Consider the following 21,130-nt stretch of genomic DNA (forward strand, 5'->3'; position numbering starts at 1 on the left):
TCATTACATATCAGTCAGAAAGAATGTTTGATTTCCAGAGACACAAACACACTTCGACCTGAATGGTGAACTTTTTTGCGGAATTGCTGAAGACAGATAGGCTTTTGTCGGGCAAAGATCATTCTTAACTGAGAAAAACATGCCATTCGAGACATAGAAGTGGATAGGAATGGTAGCATGTGACTTCTTTCACCACTAGAACTAAAGTAACCTTTTGTATAATTACGGACCACGTGCTAAGTTCTAAGTAGGTTTGTTGCTAACGCATAGCTTTTCAGTAAATAAGACAACATGAAAATGTAGAATGATGTTAGAAAGAGAAAGTTAGGACAGAATGTCCATCAAACACTGCCTTTTCAGTAAATAAGACAACATGAAAATGTAGAATGATGCTAGAAAGTGAAAGTTAGGACAAAATGTCCATCAAACACTGCCTTTTCAGTAAATAAGAGAACATGAAAATGTAGAATGATGTGAGAAAGAGAAAGTTAGGACAGAATGTCCATCAAACACTGCCATTTTGGATATTCCATAGAAAATGGAATTTTTATTAAAAAAACTGCAGAAGCTGTAAATGTTGGAAACAGCAGTTCAGATGGTATGTGTGAAAAGAAAAATAGAGTCCATCTTTCAGGTCAAAGAAAAGGATGATTTTGAATCTGCCATAATCTTGATATGAAACTCTGTTTCTCTATTTTGAAATTCAGTTGAATAATTTAATAGTTTTGTTTGAAGACCACCCATGCTGATGACCTCTTCTTTGCACTGGGGCACCTCAGGGATGTGTGCCCAGCCTGCTCATGTCACACTATTGACCTATAACTCCAGATCCAGCTCCAACAGTGTCATCAGGTTTGCAGGTGACACGACAGCAGTCGGCCCCGATCATCAACAGCGATGAGTTGCACTGCAGGGAAGAGGGGGAAAATCTCATGATATGGTGTGAGAGTAATAACCTGAGTCTCAGCATAGACAAGACAAAGACGATGAACATAGATTCAGGAGCCCCATGAATGACCACCCTCCACCACACGTCAATTGCTGTAATAGAGAGAGAGGAGAGCATCAAGTTCAGGCTGGTGTTCACTTAACTTTCGTGGGCACACATCTCCTCACTTGTCTGGAAAGAGCAACAGTGACTGCACTTCCTGAGAAGACTGTGGTGGGCAAGGCTACCAGCTACCATTATGTTAACCTTCTACAGGAGGTCTATCGAGGTCATCCTGACTGACTGCATCACAATGTAGCACAGTTGCTGCAGTGAAATTGGTTTGGAGGTCAATCCACAGACCATAAGAGCGGCAGAGAGGATCACTGGAGTCTCACTCCCACCTTCGACATGATCTACCGTGATTGAGGTCTGAAGAGGGCATGCAAAATCATTGGTGAACCCTTCCAACCCACACATAGCATATTTCAGCTGCTCCCATTGGGAAAGAGATGTAACTTCTTCCCACAGGAAGTGAAAATGCTGAACGACTAAAGGAAATGCTCACATGAACCATCTTAGTCTCTTATGCAAAACAAAAGCCATTTAATTATTTATTTTATAGATATGAATACTTGTCCTGCGTATGTATGGTGTGTTTAAAATGTCAGGCCATGTGCCTGCGTGTTTGCACTGAGGTCCACAGAAGCTGTTTTATTGGGTTGTACTTGTGCAATCAGATGACAATGAACTTGACTTATTAGGCTGCTGCTTTCAAACTTAAATAAATATCAAGGAAGACAATTATATCATTATTAAAGGGTAACTAAGAGGTGAAGTGAGCACTTATTTTAATAAATAACCATTTACAGCACAGAAACAGGCCAGTTCGGCCCTACTAGTCCGTGTTGAACATCTTCTCCCACCCAGTCCAACTAACCTGCATTCAGCCCATAACCCTCCACATCTATCCTGTCCATATATCTATCCAACATTTCCTTGAATGTTACCATCGATCTCACTTCTTCCCCTTATACTTTTGAATACCTCTATCAAATCACCCCTCAACCTTCTTTGCTCCAGGGAATAAAGCCCCAACCTGCTCAACCTTTCCCTGTAACTCAAACCCAGAAACCCTGGCAACATTCTCGTAAACCTCTTCTCTGTTCTATTTATATCCTTCCTGCAATTCGGTGACCACAACTGCACAACAATATTCCAAATTTGGCCTCATCAATGCCTTATACAATTTCAACATGGCATTCCAACTCCTGTGTTCTATACACTGATTTATAAATGCCTTCTTCACCACCCTATCCACATGTGATTCAACTTTCAGGGAATTATATACCATGATGCCCAAATCTCTTTGTTCCACTGCACTCCTCAATTGTCCACCATTCTTTCATTGTTTCAATTCTAACCAACAAAGTTTGGAATTTTCTTTTCAACCTTTTCTCGATAATGAACCAAATATACTCAAGTTCCCACATTCATAATAATTCAAAAATTTACCCATTTCTTGTTGGCTTTTGCGTCTTTTCTATGCCTTGCATTAGTTTTCATGGTTTAATTAAATAATTGAACTCAATTCAGATTTAAAAATAACTGGTAATATTTCCAGGATGGTAGCATATGAATATAGAAACATATCAGAATGTCGAGGAACAATAAAGGGAGATAGATCATGGTTCTGCTTTTTAGCATCTTCTAAATCTTTAATAATCCTCACTGGTAAGCAGGAACAAACACTGAGGTTTGAACACTGAACTCAGTAGGTCAGGCAGAGCCACGGGTAGAAATGTTCAGTCAACATTTTGGGTGAGGGCCCTTTATTGAGACAAAGTAAAAATGGAGTGATACTTAATTTATGAAGAAGGAAGAAGCTTGGGAGGGTAATTCAGGAGGTAGACGAAGGGATTTTACCCTCTGAGCAAGGGAGATTTCTCTGTGCTGTGCCCACTGAGCCAAGGCTATTGCAACATTGATGGCTTAATATTAGAGAAGAGATTGCCATTTCTATGGCTGCAGAATAGACACCAGAGAGTAGTTAGGATGTTACCTCCATTGTACCAAGATTAAACATCACACTGAGAGGCTGCAGCTCAGTCGGAAGAAGGAGGATAAGGGTGTATAGTTGTCAAAAATGGGGGATGAGGTCCTGTAGTCAGATTTTGTTTAGTAAGGGCAGAGATTGACCATATGTAGATTGATCCCTTTACCAAGTTTCAGTGAGCATAGTACAGATAAATGTGTGGCTGGAAAGATGATGCAGGCTTGAGATTCTTTCACCATTGTTACCAGTTTTGGGAGAAGTGGAAACTGCATGAGCTGAACGGATTGGAATCAGTGTCCTCACAGAAGATTATCTAATGCCATGACAGAAGGTTTATGCACATATATTTGCGTTTGAGAGACACAACTGAAAGGAGTAAAAACAAGACGATGAAAAGGGAGAGTTAAACACCACCAGAAAAAGAAAGAGGAAGATTATGGACTGGTCCAGAGTCAGGGAAAGTGCGCCAAAATCTGACATCAATGAACCGTGGATATATGCAAACACAAGAAGTTAATAGGCGGCAGTCAAAATTAACCACATGAGATTAGGATATTGAGGCTAAATAATAAGGCAGGAATGGTTTCCACAAGTTCCTGGATACAAGTTGTACATGAATATATTTTTTAAGTCACCAGCTATTTTGAAGCCAACAATGGAGAAACAAATTGCCAGATAAATTAGACGTGGAGTAATGGAGTAGTTATAAAGGGGAATGTCAACATAACAGTAAACTGGGATAGAAGTGACATAAGGGGCCAAGGAGGAGAAGAGATTCCGAGATGTGTTCAGGAGGACTTCCTTGATCAGTACATTTCTCACCCAGTGGGATTGTTGGAACTGGTTCTGGGAAATGATCCAGCCCAAGTGGAACATGCAGCATTCGTGGGGATCACACCTCAATGGTGTGGGAAAGGATAGGGACTGCTCCAAATGGAGTAGTCAACTAGAGAAGGGATGCTTTCAATATGATTGGAGCAAAACTAATCCAGGTTGAGCAATGGGAGGCTCGTAGAATTTCAGCCTCAGAATTAGAATTAGGACTAGAATCAGAATTTATTGTGATGCCAAGTCATGAAATCATTGTTTTGCTGCAGCATCATAATGCGAACATTCATATAAAAACCACCTTACAGCAATAAATAAAAATGTCGCACAAAAAAGTCAAAGTGAGGCAGTGTCTTTGGTTCATTGATTATTCAGGAATCTGATGGCAGCGGAGAAGAAGCTGACCCTGTTCCACTGAATGCTCTTTATTAGGCTCCTGTGCCTTTTTCCCAATAGTAGAGCTGGCAGAGTCTGCAAGCATCGAATCCATGCTGCTGAAGACCCAACTGCGCTGGGTGGGCCACGTCTCCAGAAAGGAGGACCATCGCCTTTCCAAGATCGTGTTATATGGCGAGTTTTCCACTGGCCACTGAGACAAAGGTGCACCAAAAAAGAGGTATAAGGACTGTTTAAAGAAATCTCTTGGTGCCTGCCACATTGACCACCACCATTGCGCTGATATTGCCTCCAACTGTGCATCTTGGTACCTCACAGTTCAGCGGGCAGCAACCTCCTTTGAAGAAGACTGCAGAGCCCACCTCACTGACAAAAGACAAAGGAGGAAAAACCCAACACCCAACCCCAACCAACCAATTTTCCCTTGCAACCGTCCCTGCCTGTCCCGTATCGGACTTGTCAGTCACCAACGAGCCTGCAGCAGACGTGGACATACCCCTCCATAAATCATCATCCGTGAAGCCAAGCCAAAGAAGAAAGAAGAAGAAGAAGAAAGAAGAAAGAAGAAGTAGAGGGAAGAGGGTATGGCCTGGGTGGTGAGTGTCTTTGAGGATAAAGGCTCCACCTCCTCTTAGAGGTGTCCTCGATGGAGTAAAATATGGTACCTGTGAGGTCGCAGGTCAAATTGAACACTCTCTGAAGTTTTTTTTTCCATGTCCTGAGCATTGGCACCTCTATACCAGGCAGTGATACAACCAACCAGGTTGTTCTCCACTGTACACCTGCAGAAGCTTTCGAGAGAATTCTGTGACATACCGTATCTCCTCAGACACCTCACAAAGTATAGCCACTGGAGATACACATCCCGATAACAAAGTGAGGAAGAGAAGTTAAATATAGAGCTCCATTGATAGCCAAAAGGATGAAGGAAAATAGAGGAGCAAGAAAGAAGACATTTTATTTCAAATGGGAGCCAAGTTGAATATGGAACGTTCAGAAAGGACAGTCAGTTAACAAAAAAGAAGATCAAGTGATCTGGTTTACGAGAAGTGGTATTAACTGCACCTTTGTGGTACAACAAGAAAGGAAGCATTTCTAGATATAGTGCTAAGGAATAATCTCCAGGAAATAGGGTAGCATGGTTTGCTGTTACAACGAAGGCGATCCATATTCAAATCTAGTACTGTCCGTAAGGAGTTTGTACATTCTCCCCATGTTGGCATTGGTCTTCTCTGGGTGCTCCAGTTTCTTCCCACCCCTCCCCCCCCAAAAAATGGACAGGCAGCACTGGCTCATGGGAAGGAAGGGTCTGTTACCATACTGCATGTCTAAAAAGGTTCATCTCCAATGATCTTTCCTGGACCCATCACGTCAGACCGATGGTCAAAAGGCACTCCCTGCCTCTACTTTTTCAGGAGTCTGAGAAATTTCTTCGTATTCCCCAGCATCACTTACAAATGCACCACTGGGAGAGTATCCAGACAGAAAACACCACTGTTGGGTAGAGGAGCTGTTGCACTGGTAGAATCTGCAAAGAACTGTGAACAGAGTTCAGACCATCACACAAATCTCTCTTCTCTCCATTAATTCCACCTACATCTCCCACTGACTCAGAGAAGCTGCTGCCTTGATCCACTCTCTTCTCCCTCTTCCCATAGGGAAGAAGATCCAAGGGTGTGAAATTACTCACCACCAGATTCAAGGACAGTTCCTTTCCCATGATTATCAGATTACTGACTAAAATAATAATTCCCATTGATGCACCAATAAATCAATAGGCTTTAATTCACTTGAGAATATAGCATATCCTTACTGTTCGGCTGTCCTGCACTGAGATGCAGATGACTTGGGAACAGTCACCTTTATACAGGAGTCTGTGGGAAGGGGCCATAGGTACAACCAGCCAATAGGCATGCTTGACCAGATAATTATACATTACAGAGGTTTACCACTATCTTACTCCATTCTGATTAATAATTGTAATTCTAATCTTTATTCTGTGTTTTATTCTGCGATACTTGTTATGGATAGACTTTCAGTATAGCACACACACACACAAAAAAACACTTTCACAGTACACAGCAATAAATGTAAACTTCAAAACTTGAATGAGTGAGTCAAGTTTCAGTTAGGAAAAATGTGACCACCATATTGGATGATATAACACTGTGATAATCCTTATGCCAAATCCATCTGTGTAATGCTACTAGAAGTGTACATTTTTCCAACCATAAGAAACACTTAGGAAATAGTGATCATTTCAGTCCAATATCAAAAAGAATAAATTAACATCCAAATTAGAAATAGTTATTGGAGGCAGATCATTTTCAATGATGAGGTGGATTCAGATGAGATAAATTGGAGCTGACAGGCAAAACTGCTTCAGAACAATGGACTGCTTTTAATGAAAAGATAGTTCAAGAAAGTTTGAAACTCTGAATATAGGAATGACAGATAAACACGAGTCCTCTGGATTGCAAAAGAAATATGGAAATGACAAAGCAAAAAAAGGCTGCAAGAGTAAGTTAGTGAAGGCTAACGAGAATTACAGAAGACTCTGCTTAAGTGAAAACTAAAATAAGAGATACAAAGAGAGCAAACTGAAAAAGAAGATTAGCTACCGACATAAATGAGAACAAAAATGGGTGATGCTATTTCAGCGCAAGCCACCCAGGTTCGAATCCGGCACTGTCTGTAAGGAGTTGGTACGTTCTCCCTGTGTCTGCATGGGTTTCCTCCCACCTTTCAAAATGTACGGGGATTTTAGGTTACTGGCTCATGGGCCGGAAGTGCCTGTTACTTTGCTGTACGTCTAAATTTACATTTTAAAAACAACTGTTCAAAGGGAATATAAATAGAAAAGGGCAGCATTTGGAAGAATGGGGCCTATTAAGGACAAAAGTTTGAACCTGAAATTAGATGTCAAGACCAATGTTGGAGTATTACATGAATGCTTTATATCTGGCTTCATCAGGGTGTTTGCAAAATAATTTTGAAAGAGGAGTTAGTTGTTGATACACTAGTTACATTCAAAAATTGATAACACACAGGTGTTAAAAAAATTGGCTGAAATTAAGGTCACCAGGATCCTAGGCGATTCACCCTAACATTTTGAGAGAAGCATGGGAGGAAAGTCTCTTATGGAGGAAAGACCATATTTAAATGCTCTATGAGTGGTGTGCCAGAGGAGTGAGGTTTGCAGCGACTGACAAACAAATGTCAGTCTCTTGCTCTCCTGGAACTGGTGCATGGTCCTATATTGGTTGTACTTCATGAGTGATGAGTCTAAATTTGGAATTCCCTATCCACTAGCAATATTGGTGTACCTTTTACAAGAAGACCACAAATGGCTGAAGATGACAGCTGACCATGACCTTCTCCAGGTCAGTAAGAGAGATGAATCATGGCCTTGCTGGTCTTAGGCAAAATCCCAAAAACATATATTTTAAAAAAGCAATTGGGGAAAGATTTGAAAAGCTCAGACTCAGCAGGAAGAAGCTGATTGGGCAATCGAGGTCAGGAGAAGCAAACCTAACTAGCGGAGCAGTCATCGAGGGAGTAGCCCGAGTCAGAGTGGTAAGGCTTTGCCTCAAAATGCTTTGTTGAATAGGGACAGAGGTGGTGGTGAAGGAGTTGAAGTAAGTAAGATCTACCCTATTTGTGGAACAAATGCTTAAGAAAGTTGTGAATGCATTGGAAAGACTGCAGACTAGATGAACCAAAATGAATCGATGAATCCATAGATGAATGATTTCAGTTTTGTGGACAGACAGGAGAATATAGGGTTGTTTTCCATAGAACTGAGGAGATTGCAAAGAGATCTGACAGAAGTTTTTAAAATGACGAATAACACAAAGTCAACATTGAGAAATTGTTCCACTGTAAGAGAGGACAAGAACTAGGACACATAGATTTAAGGTGTATAGCAAAAGAATTAAAAGGAAAATTATTTTCCACTGCAAGTTTTTAGGTCTGGGTTGTACGACCAGTTGTATTTGGAGAAGTAGATTCAAATACCTTGTTCGAAAGGTATCTTGTTAAACAATTGAATGGAAATACATGGAAGTGATATGGGAAGAGGGCACAGCAGTGGAACTATCAGGATTGCTTGAGTTTTTTGAAATGGTGACCGAAGTAATTCATGAGGGCAAGGCATTTTACAAGGTTCTATATGTTCAGCTGGTCTAGAAGGTCAGATCACATGGGACCCAAGACGAACTGGATAATTGGACTATCAGTAGGGTCTACTGTTGTTTGACATCTATATTAATGACTTGGTCTACAATGCAGTCAGCATGGTTGGTAAGTTTGTGGATGACACAAAAATTGGTGGTATGATGGACAATGAAGAAAATTACAGGAGATTATAACAAGAACAAGATGAACCAGCCAAGAGGACCAAAAAATAGAAGGTGGAATTTAGATATCAGATTTCAGATGTATTGGCAGAGTACATACGGTACATAATATCACATACAACCCTGAAATTGTTTTTCTGTTGGCCAGACAGAATTACCACTTATTGGTAGTGCAAAAAGAAACTACACAATGTGCATGTGCAAACTGACTATGCAATGCAGAGAGGAAAAAAAATAATCAAATAAAGGTCAGAAATAAGAGTCCTTAAATGAGCCCTGATTGAGTTTGTTATTGAGAAGTCTGAAGGTGGAGGGGTAGCATCTGTTCATGAACCTGGTGTTGAGAGTCTTGTGGCACCTATACCTCTTTCCTAATGGCAGCAGTGAGAACAGAGCGGGTGCTGGGTTGGTGTGGATCCATGATGATTGCTGCTGTTCTCTGATGGCAACATTCCCTGTAGATGTTCTGCATGGTTAGAAGGAGTTTGCCTGTGATGTCCCGGTTGTGCCTACCAACCTTTGCAGGATTTTACGCTCAGGGGTATTGGTGTCTCCATACCAGACTGTGATGCTGCCAATTAGCACACTTTCCACCATACATCTGTAGGAATTTGCCAGTGTTTCTGGTGTCATACCAAACCTCCGCGAACTCCTGAAACAGGTGACGTGCTTTCACCACGATGCCATTGGTGTGTTGGGTCTAGGAAAAATCCTCCAGGATAGTGAGTCCCAAGAATTTAAATTTGCTCACTCTCCACCTCTGGTTCCCCCCAATAATCACTGGATCGAACACATCAGGTTTTCCCTTCTTGAAGTCAACAATCAAGTCCTTGGTTTTGGTGACATTGAATGTGTGGTTATTGCTGGTGCACCATTCGGCCATGTTTAATCTCCCTCCTATATGCGGACTCATCACCCCCTTTTTTTATACATCCCACTACTGTGGGATCGTCAGCAAATTTGTAGATGGTGTTGTCGTACTGAGTCCCACAGTCATGGGTGTAAAGCGAGTAGAACAGGGTGTTTGTTAAGAACTCAGCCCTGTGATGCTCCGCTACTGATGGAGATTGTGGAGGAGATTTTTTGACCAATCCTCGCTGATTGCAGTCTGGAGGTGAGGAAATCCAGGATCCAATTACACAGTGGAGTGTTGAGTCCCAGGTCTTCGAGTTTGCTGATCAGTATTGAGGGGATGATACTGTTAAATACCAAACTGTAGTCGATAAAGAACATTCTAATGTATGTCTTTTTGCAGTCCAGTGTTCAAGGGCTTAGTGTAGAGCCAGTGAGATGGCATGCACTGTAGACCCATTGCTAAGATAGGTGAATTGGAATGGATCCATGTCGCCGTTCAGACAGGTGCTGATCTGATTCAAAACCAGCCTTTCAAAACACTTCACCACTGTTGATGTGATTGCCCCTGGTTGATAGTCATTAAGGCAGGTTACCACATATTGAACTTGGATAAGTGTGAGGTATTGCACTTTGTTATGTTAAAACAGGACAGGACTTGCATGGTGAAAGTTAGGGTACCAGAGAGTGCTGTAGAACCAAGAGACTTGGGGGTACAGATACATAGGATCATGAATGTGGTGAAGAAGGTGAACAGAGTGGTGAAGACAGCTTTCTGTCATCCAACATGGCTTTGATTCCAGGGGTCAGGACAACTGTACACGATTCTAGTGAGATTATATGGATTATTGTGTGAATTTTGGTCACCCAGCTATGGGGAAAAAACATTGTTAAGTTGGAAAAAATGCAGAAAAGTTTCATGAGAAATTTTCCAGGACTGATAGGTTTGAATTATAAGGAGAAGTTGGATGAACTGTGACTTTTCACTCTGAAGCCGAGGCATTTCAATACAGTGATATCTATCCTTGGCAGAAATTATTCTATCAATCACAGAGGGATTGAGGTCATGATCTTGAAAATGTTTCCATAACTTGAGCAAAAGCAATAATTGCAGCATCTGTGGAGATAAAAATAGATTGGTGATCCATTATCTAATTAACATTTCTTAATCTTTACATAGAACATAGATCTATAATGTTGTGCCAAACTATATAAACCTACTCAATAATCTAAAAGAGTCTTCTTCTTCTTTGGCTTGGCTTTGCGGACGAAGATTTATGGAGGGGGTAAAAAGTCCACGTCAGCTGCAGGCTCGTTTGTGGCTGACAAGTCCGATGCGGGACAGGCAGACACGATTGCAGCGGTTGCAAGGGAAAATTGGTTGGTTGGGGTTGGGTGTTGGGTTTTTCCTCCTTTGCCTTTTGTCAGTGAGGCGGGCTCTGCGGTCTTCTTCAAAGGAGGTTGCTGCCTGCCAAACTGTGAGGCGCCAAGTTGCACGGTTTGAGGCGTTATCAGCCCACTGGCGGTGGTCAATGTGGCAGGCACCAAGAGATTTCTTTAGGCAGTCCTTGTACCTTTTCTTTGGTGCACCTCTGTCACGGTGGCCAGTGGAGAGCTCGCCATATAATACGATCTTGGGAAGGCGATGGTCCTCCATTCTGGAGACGTGACCCATCCAGCGCAGCTGGATCTTCAGCAGCGTGGACTCGATGCTGTCGACCTCTGCCATCTCGAGTACTTCGACGTTAGGGGTGTAAGCGCTCCAATGGATGTTGAGGATGGAGCGGAGACAACGCTGGTGGAAGCGTTCTAGGAGCCGTAGGTGGTGCCGGTAGAGGACCCATGATTCGGAGCCGAACAGGAGTGTGGGTATGACAACGGCTACTGAGGTCCTCCATCAGCCAGCTCCCCACCATGACTACCAGCCCCCCCACATCTCCATCGGGCACACAAAACTCAAAACGGTCTAAAAGAGTACCTCATACATAACATAACATAACAATTACAGCATGGAAACAGGCCATTAGGCCCTTCTAGTCCGCACCAAACCAAACACCCCTTTCTAGTCCCACCTCCCTGCACAATGCCCATAACCCTCCATCTTCTTCTCATCCATATACCTGTCCAACCTTTTCTTAAATAATACAATTGACTCCGCCGCCACTATTTCCCCCGGAAGATGATTCCACACAGCTACCACTCTCTGAGTAAAGAAGTTCCCCGTCATGTTACCTCTAAACCTCTGCCCCTTAATTCTTAACTCATGTCCTCTTGTTTTAATCTTTCCTCCTCTTAACGGAAATAGTCTATCCACATCCATTCTGTCTATCCCTTTCATAATCTTAAATACTTCTACCAAATCCCCTCTCAACCTTCTACGCTCCAAAGAATAAAGACCCAATCTGTCCAATCTCTCGCCATACTCCAGATGGTTAAACCCAGGCAACATTCTGGTAAACCTTCTCTGCACTTTCTCCACTCTGTTTATATCCTTCCTATAATTAGGCGACCAGAACTGCACACAGAACTCCAAATTAGGCCGCACCAACGTCTTATACAATCTCAACATCACCTCCCAACTCCTATATTCCATGCAATGATTGATAAAGGCCAGCATACTAAAAGCCTTCTTCACCACCCTATTCACGTGAGTTTCTACCTTCAGGGAACGATGTACCATTACTCCTAAATCTTTCTGCTCTTCTGTACTCATCAATGCTCTCCCATTTACCACATATGTCCTATTCTGATTCTTCTTACCAAAATGAAGCACCTCACACTTATCAGCATTAAATTCCATCTGCCATTTTTCAGCCCACTTTTCTAAGCAGCCCAAATCCCTCTGCAATCCTTGAAAACCTTCTTCATTATCCACTATTCCACCTATCTTAGTATCGTCTGCATATTTACTAATCCAATTCACCACCCCATCATCTAGATCATTAATGTATATAACGAACAACAATGGGCCCAATACAGATCCTTGAGGCACACCACTGGTCACCGGCCTCCAACCTGACAGACAATTATCCACTACCACTCTCTGGCCTCTCCCATTCAGCAATGTTCAATCGATTTGACTATCTTAAAATTTATACCTAAAGACTGCACCTTCCTAACTAACCTTCCATGTGGTACCTTATCGAAGGCCTTACTGAAGTCCATATAGACAACATCCACTGCGCTACCCTCATCCACATTCCTAGTCACCTCTTCAAAAAATTCAATCAGATTGGTCAAACATGACCTTCCTCCCACAAATCCATGTTGAGTGCTCCTGATCAGACCCAGTCTATCCAGATGTTTATAAGTACTATCTCTAAGAATTTTCTCCATTAATTTACCTACCACAGACGTCAAACTTACAGGCCAATAGTTGCCAGGCTTCCTCCTTGAACCCTTTTTAAATAACGGAACCACATGCACAATGCGCCAATCCTCCGGCACTATCCCCATATCTAATGACATTTGGAAAATTACCGCCAGAGCCTCTGCTATTTCCTCCTTCACTTCTCTCAATGTCCTGGGGAAGATCCCGTCTGGTCCCGGAGACTTATCCACCTTTATATTCTTCAAAAGCCTTAAAACTACACCTTTTGTACAGAACCCTTTTTTTGTGTGCATCCATAAAAGTGTTTCAAATGTCCCTCTTGTACCAGTCTCCACTTCCACCCCTGGCAATCAAAATTCTCTGTGTAAAAAAAAACTTACTCCTGACATCCCCCCTGAACTTTCCTTCCCTCACTTTAAACAGTTGTCCTCTGTGCTACTGAAATTCCAGGAAAAGGTGCTGGATGTTCACCCTATCTATGACTCTCATAATTTTGTAGACTTCTATTAAGTCACCTCTCATCTTTGTTCACTCCAAAAAAAATGCCATTGCTTCAGAAGACACATTCTCCAATCCAGGCAACATCCTGGTAAACCTCCTCTGCACCCTCTCCAAATCCTTCCTGTAATGAAACAACCAAAATTCAACACAATGTGGTGGCCCAATCAGAGTTTTATAAAGCCTACATGCATTTACCCTATCTATGTCCCTCATAATTTTTTGTATCTCTATCAAATCTCCCCTCATTCTCTGATGCTCCAAGGAATAAAGTCCTAACCTGTTTTACCTTTCCCAGTAAATCATTTCCTCAAGTTCTGGGCAACATTCTAATAAATTTTCTCTGCACTTTCCAATCTAATTGATACCTTTCCTGAAGATAGGTGCCCAAACCTGCACACAATACTCCAGATATAGCCTCGCTGATGTTTCATAGTAATTCATCATAACATCTCAACTCCTGTATTCAATACTTTGATTTATGAAGGCCAAATGCCAAAGGTTCATGAAACAACCTAATTATTTGTGGCGCAACTTCCAAGGAATTATGTATCTGTATTACCAAATCCGCAGTGCCCTACCATCTACTGCATATGTCCTACCTTGGTTATTCCTCGCAAAGTGCAACACCTCACAGTTATCCACATTAAATTGCATCTGCCATTTGTGGCCCATTTACCCACTGCAAGCTTTTAAAGGCTTCCTTGATGCCCAGTCGTAGTGTCATCTACAAATTTTCCAATCGAATTTACCACATTATCATCCAGATAGTTGGCATAGATGACAAACATACAGCACTGATCCTTTGGATACAACACTAGTCACGGGCCTCAGAGAAGCCAAATCTCTGCTTCCACTTTCTGTCTTCAATGTCCAATCCAATTTACTACTCCAATTTGGATTCCAAGCAATTGAACCTTCTCGACCAACCTCCCATGTGGGACCCTGTCAAAAGCCTTGCTAAAGTCTATGTATTACTAAATGCTGCCCCGCCTACTGAATGGAGGACTTTAGTGGGAGAGGTTGATTTTGTGAGTTTGTTTTCTCTGAAGCAAAGGAGGCTGTAGAGTGATCCATCAGACAATATCAAAATATGACAGACACTTATGGCATAGGTAGTTATTTCTTTCCATGGTGGCAAAATCAAATACAAGGTGAGATATAATAGAACCAAAGGGAATCAGGGGGGTAGATTTTTATTCAGACTGTGGCTGATATCTGGAACATACTACTAGAGGAGGTAGTGGAGAAATAAAATTTATGCATCTAAGAGAGTTGAATAGTCAAGGCATGGAAAGATGTGAACCTAATGTTGGAAAATGGGATGGAAACCTTTTCTGTGCTTTACAGATCGATCTGTGGCCCAAGAGTGGATGGGCTCATGTTTTTTCCCCATTAAATTTAATTTGCTTTCATTCACAATGCATCTACATCCCTTATGAAATCTCTCCGCATCCTTGTCAAAGCCCGCATTGCCTTTCTAGTTTGGCACCATGGGTAAACTCGAGTACCTCATTCTTGATCCCCTCATCCAAATAATTGAAATAACTGACATGCTTGCCCAGTTGCTTGGAATAATGGTGCAATTCTATTTTCTCAATGGTCTGGATCCTCAGCCATTTGAAGAGCATCTGATCATTACTCTGTTTAACACATATTTCTTCAATGACTTGGCAATGAGCCAAATGATACAATGTTGCAACAGTGAATCCACTTCAAAAGTATTTCATTGCCTATAAAGTGCTTTGGGATGCCCTTGGGTTAAAAAATGCATTAAATAAAAATATGAGTTTTTTCTTCCTATAATATTTAAATAGAGCAATATTCTACATATATATTATGCACCACTCAGCGGGAAAATATTTCAATCTCTTGTGTTCCTTGAGGCTTGTTCATTTTGAACTCAGGTTGACAAAAGAATTCTCCGAATCAAATACTTTCCTTGCATTTGCACGTGTTCCATTTGAGCATCTTAAAAAAAGGCGCATTCTTAATTTGCTATATTTCTGGCACAATCACAGTGAAATCAACAGGAGTGCGATGGATTTCTCTCCTCTGGCCTGTTGAACTAACAGCACTCAAGAATCTGGATCAAACAGCCCATTAACTTGTACTCAAGCATCCAATTCCTCCACTGCCAATGCACATCAGGTACAAAATGTGCCACCTGCAAAGCACACAGTAGTCACTCACCTGGGCTACTGCAATAGCTGCTCCCAAGCCTATGACCTCCATCATCAAGAGGGGAATGACAGTGGGCTTCCAGGACAGCACAGTGGCGCAGCTAATCAAGGCACTGCCCCACAGCCCCAGAGGCTTGGGTTCAATTCTGCTCTCCGGCATTGTCTGTTTTCAGTCTGTATGTCATTCCTCTGACCATACGAGTTTCCAATGGGTGCTCCAGGTTCATCCCACATTCCAAAGACGTGCTGGTTGGTAGATGAATTGACCACTGTAAATTGCCCTTGATGTGTCAGTGAGTGAGTGGTAGAATCTTGGAGGAATTGATGAGGAACAGAAAGATTACTCTCAGATTAATGAAATTGCATGCTTGCTGGTCAATGCAGACTCGATGCGCAAGAGGACTTGTTTCTGTGTGGTAGGAACATGTTAGTATGGATTGGTAATTGAAAACTAGGACAGTGTGTCTGACAAATGGCCTCTTACTGTGCATTCTGCCTCTATAACTCATGGAAGCACCACCATTTATAGATTCTCCTCCAAATCACACACCACCATATTGCCACTGGTTCTGATTTGCCCCATTGATAAAAGAATTTTAAAGAGATATTCCGAGCTCAAAAATTCTAGCCCCAAATATGTGGGTTTGCATTTTCTGATAGTCTGATGATACTTTAAAAGTTGTTTGCCCAGGATTATAAATGTAGCCTCACCTGCATTGTCTACAATACTCTAGAGGCAAGCATAATATATAACTCTGTCTTAAATGCCATAGTCCTGAGAAAACACATCCCCAAACTTTGAGATCCAGGTCTCAGTTCCCCTTCTGCAGCCTTTAATTTCTTTCTAACTGACTGCAATCAGTGAAGATGGGTAACAGCATCTTCTTCATGGTCACACTCTTCCCTGGTGCTGCTCAACAATGGAACTCAGTCCCCTACTGTATACCCTCTACACCCATGACCTCAGAGGTAAACATCATCCTGACCCCATGTTCAAATTTGCCAACACCAGCATAGTCGTGGGCCAGGTATCAAATAACATTGATATGGAATTTTGGAAGGAGTCTGAAGGTCTAGTGGCATGGCTCAAAGATAACAATCTATCTAATAATGTTGATAAGATAAAAAAAGATGATCATTGACTTCAGGAGAAGGGGTAGAGTCCACACTCCAGTGCACATGTATAATGCTGAAGTGGAAAGTGTATAGCTTCAAGTTCTCAAAAGTAAATACTTCTAATTGCATGACCTGGACCAATGCAACGGCCAATAAAGCACACCAATGACTCTACCTATAGGGCAAAGGATATTCAACATATTCTCCTTGTTTCTCAACAACGCCCTCAGGCGCACCAACAAAGACCAGGGATGCATCACAGGGTGGTGGAGGGCTGCTTTTCACAGAGAGAAAGAAACTGGAAATGGGAGTGAATGCAACTCACAACATCGTGCAAACTTCCTTCCTCTCCATGGACTCCATCTATATTTCTGCTGCCTAAGAACGGCAGCCAATGTACTGCGGACCTAGCCCACCCACGACACACTCTCTTCTCCCTCCTCACATTTGTGCATGCTTTCAAAGATGAAAAATTGTGCACCAATAGTTTCTTCCCACGGCCATTAAACTCCCGAATGAACCCCACAACATTGTTCTCATGCTGCGCTCTCTTAATACTAATTGTACTAATTGACCTTTTTTTTTTGTTGTCTCTCTGCACCATGTAATTGTGTTGCTCTCCTACTGCATATAACTGCATTAATGCAGGAGTTGACCTGTTAGACTACTCAAATAAAAACCCTTCGCACTTACGAACCCATTCCAGCCTTATTATTTATCCTGCACTCCATCCTTACCACCACATCATCATCCCATGTGATTACTTTTGCTTGTAGCCTACAAACCAGGCCAATACATTTCCTGCATTGCATACATCCACCATTAATCTATCTTAGACTTTCTGACACTTTCCTTTACTCTGGTCCTGGTCTACAATCTTCCTGTTTCTTGTTTTGGTGGAATTTAACTTTCCCATTCAACTTTGCATTCTTTTTTCCTCATTTCAATGCAAAGCTTAACCCTCTACCAAATATGTTTAGACCTTTTTTTTTTCACAGCACCAGCAAACCTTCCTGATCCAGTTCCACTCTAGTCACCCCCCTGAAACGTCAACTATACCACATAGCAATGGCCTGACCTGATCAATATTTCCGAAACTGTATGGTTTTGTTTTCTATTTCCTATTAACTGCAGGTTTTTTTTAAAATTTAGTGTGTATTTTATTTCTTTCTCCAATTTTGAGCAGAGGATGAGCGCTAAAGAGGAGACAGAGGAAATTTACCAGGATGTTCCCTGGATTGGAAAATATGTCTAGCAGAGCTGGGCCTTTTCTCTTTGGAGCAAAGAAGGATGAGGAGTGACCTAATCGAGGTCTACAAGATTATGAAAGCCAGAGATAAGGTAGACAGTCTGCACCCTTTTTCCCAGAGTTGGAGTAGCAAGTAGCAAAGGGCATCTGTACAAAGCTTAGTGGAGACATCAGGGTTTTTTTTTAAACATAGTTGTGGGTTCCTGGAATGAATTTCCAGGGGTGGTGGTGGAGGCTGGAACAATAGGGGTACTGTAGAGACTCTTAGACAGGTACATGGATGAAAGAAAAATAGAGGGTTATATGACAGGGAGGGTTTCCTTTTTTTGGTAGGTATATATGGGAATCACAACATCGTGGGCTGAAGGGTCTGTACTGCATTCATGAACATTGGCTCTCAGGCAATTATTTTACTTAAGGTAAAATCTATCTAATTATTTTCTATTTTCTATCTAATAGCTCAGCAATTGTTTCATGGAGTGGGGTTTCAAATGTATTTCGTACACTTTGTTTCGATGTCTTTTGTAAAACTGTTTGATTTCTTCTCTTATTAGCTAAGGCCATTCTAATTAACCACATAGTTATACATTATTTAACCTTTACAAGACGTAATTGTGCCATACAATGCCATTTTCTTCCACAAAGCCCACAGCAATTGCTCTTCACTGATGTGAAAGTGCACTGTATATTACTGCCACCAGAGAAATTGATACTTAATGCAGAAGTGGATACGATGCCCATGTGTCACCCTCCATGCTATGTGGCAGATCACTTCCTCTTGTCATGGACTGAAATCATTGCATGGAGTGGCCAAATCACCTTCAGAATAGAGAATATATAGGGCACAAACATAAATGGAGAAAAAAGATCAAAGCAAGATTCTGAAGACATGTTACCATGGGAACTAGAAACATTTAAAAAGAGCTTGCATCTAATATAGCAGAACATCATATCTCGGAAATATCATAGGTCTGTGCACACACTGAATTGCTTTAAAATTGAGTTACTGTTATTATTTAAAGCAAAAGTAAGAAATCACACCAGAAATCACCAGGAGCAATTGGCAAAAGTCTAATTTAATCTGTTTGTGTTGGAAGCGAAGTGGATAATTTTGGCAAAATATTGAAAAAAATTCTTCCTCATCTTTATGCAGGGCTTTTGCATTACAAAATAAAAGCAGATTTTGTACTCAGGCATAATTTGTAAACTATGGGATTAATTAAGGAGATTAAATCCAAATCAACAATTCAAATCCCCTGCACTGCTGAACCAAAATATCAGCCAGTGATTTGATTTAGACAAACGAAAAGCAAATTGATGTTTTATGCTTTAAAAAAAAATGTATAAATATTAAGACATTGGTGAGGGTAAATTTGGAGTATTGAGTGCAGTTTTGGTCACCTGACTACAGGAAATATATCAATAAGATAGAAAAGGTGAAAAGAAGATTTACTCGGATGTTACTGAGAATTCAGGAACGTAGCAATTTATTCCCTGGAACATCGAAGAATGAGGGGAGATTTGATAGACTTATTTAAAATTACGAGGGGGATAGACAGAATAAATGTAGGAAGGCTTTTTTTCAACTGAGGGTAGGTGAGATACAAACCAAAGGACATGGGTTAAGGGTGAAAGGGGAACAGATTAGAGGGAACTTCTTCACACATAAGGTGCCGGGAGTGTGGAACAAGCTACCAGCTGAAGTGGTGAATGTGGGCTTAATTTTCACATTTAAGAAGAATTTAGATGGGTACATGGATGGGAGGGGTATGGAGGGCGCTGGACTCGGTCCAGGTCAGTGGGACGAAGCAGAATAATAGTTCGGCACAGACTCGAAGGGCTGAGTGGGAGGTCCTGTTGTCTGTATTGTAATATTCTATGGTTCTATGTAAAAAGAAATTACTCTTAGAATTTTAAATCTTGTATAATTTTTGTTCCTTTTCTAAATGTTTAAGGAAACACATAGTAAAGCAGATACAAGCTTTATTTTACTCCAAAGAGTGAGAAATAAATCATAAAAGAGTTAAACAAACTAAAATTCTAGATTGCAATTCCTATGCAGCCACTGCTTTGAACCACTTTTCAACACTTATTTATTCATACCAAATTTATTTTGCCAGGTGCATAGACACTTCTCTCCTCTCTGGCTGACTGGGACTATTTGTGTTTCTGACATTTTATGTCTGTTGTTCTCTGGATTTCTCTCTCTCTCTCTACACCTGGCAAAGTTCCCTGCAGAACAACTGCATTTCCCGTTAAATGCCATCTTCCTCTTGCCATTGCTACAAAATGTCAAATGATTCAGTTACCATTCTACACATTGAATTGAGCTTTGCAAAAAGCAAGATGAGCTCATCCCATTGTAGGATTTAAATTTAAATTTAGACATACAGCACAGTTACAGGCCCTTTTGGTCCACAAGCCCATGCCACCTAATTGCACCCCATTTGACTTGTACGTTTTGAAGGGTGAAAGGAAACCAGAGCTCCCCAGGGAAAATCAACACAGACACATAGAGAACGTCCAAACTCCTTGCAGACAGCATGGGATTTGAACCAATCGCTGGTGTTGTAAAAATGTTGTGTTAACCGCTGTGCTAACTGCGCCATCCTGAATTGAGAAGATGAAAAGAATAACTTTGAGCATCCTTGTTCCACAATAAAAATAATGTTTTTATTCATTTTTGCAGGTTCTGAGCATCACAGATAAGGACATTTATTATCCATGCACAATTGCCCTTGAATAGGTAGCAGAGAGCTACACTTCTGAATGACTGAGGCCATTCTAGCAAAGATACACAGTTCTGTTGGGCAAGGAATTCCAGGATTCCAATGAAGCAGTGGTAAAAGACTAACTGTATACTTCCAATTCAAAAGGATGTGCATCTTGTAGAGGAGTCTGCAAAGTACAGATGCAAAAAAAAAGTCTAACTTGTAGCAGAATCACAGGTACATAAAGCACACAGCACATAACAACATGTAAGAAAAAAAATCAATAATAATAAAGAAACTAATTGTTAATTAGTCATTGTGGCGGTGCAAGTTGCGATGCAGGGGAACCGGCTCCATGTGTGATGGCTGCGTCAGCAGAGCAGCCATGTCAAGATGACACTGCTGGGTTCGGGCTCCCTCGTGGTGTCATCGAGTCACAGCCAACGCAGGGGTGGTGCTTGATAGCCACCTCTTAAGGTGCAGTGCAGGCTTTTGAATTAAATCAGTTGGAAACGAAACTGACTCCAGCTTGTGGTTTCTGTTCACGTTTCCTCCGTGTAGCTACCGCTACATCATAATCAAAAATTGTGCTGAGTGAACAGTGCTAGCAGATTACTCTTGAAG

The sequence above is a fragment of the Narcine bancroftii genome, chromosome 1 (assembly GCF_036971445.1).
Source record: "Narcine bancroftii isolate sNarBan1 chromosome 1, sNarBan1.hap1, whole genome shotgun sequence".
Classification (NCBI taxonomy): domain Eukaryota; kingdom Metazoa; phylum Chordata; class Chondrichthyes; order Torpediniformes; family Narcinidae; genus Narcine; species Narcine bancroftii.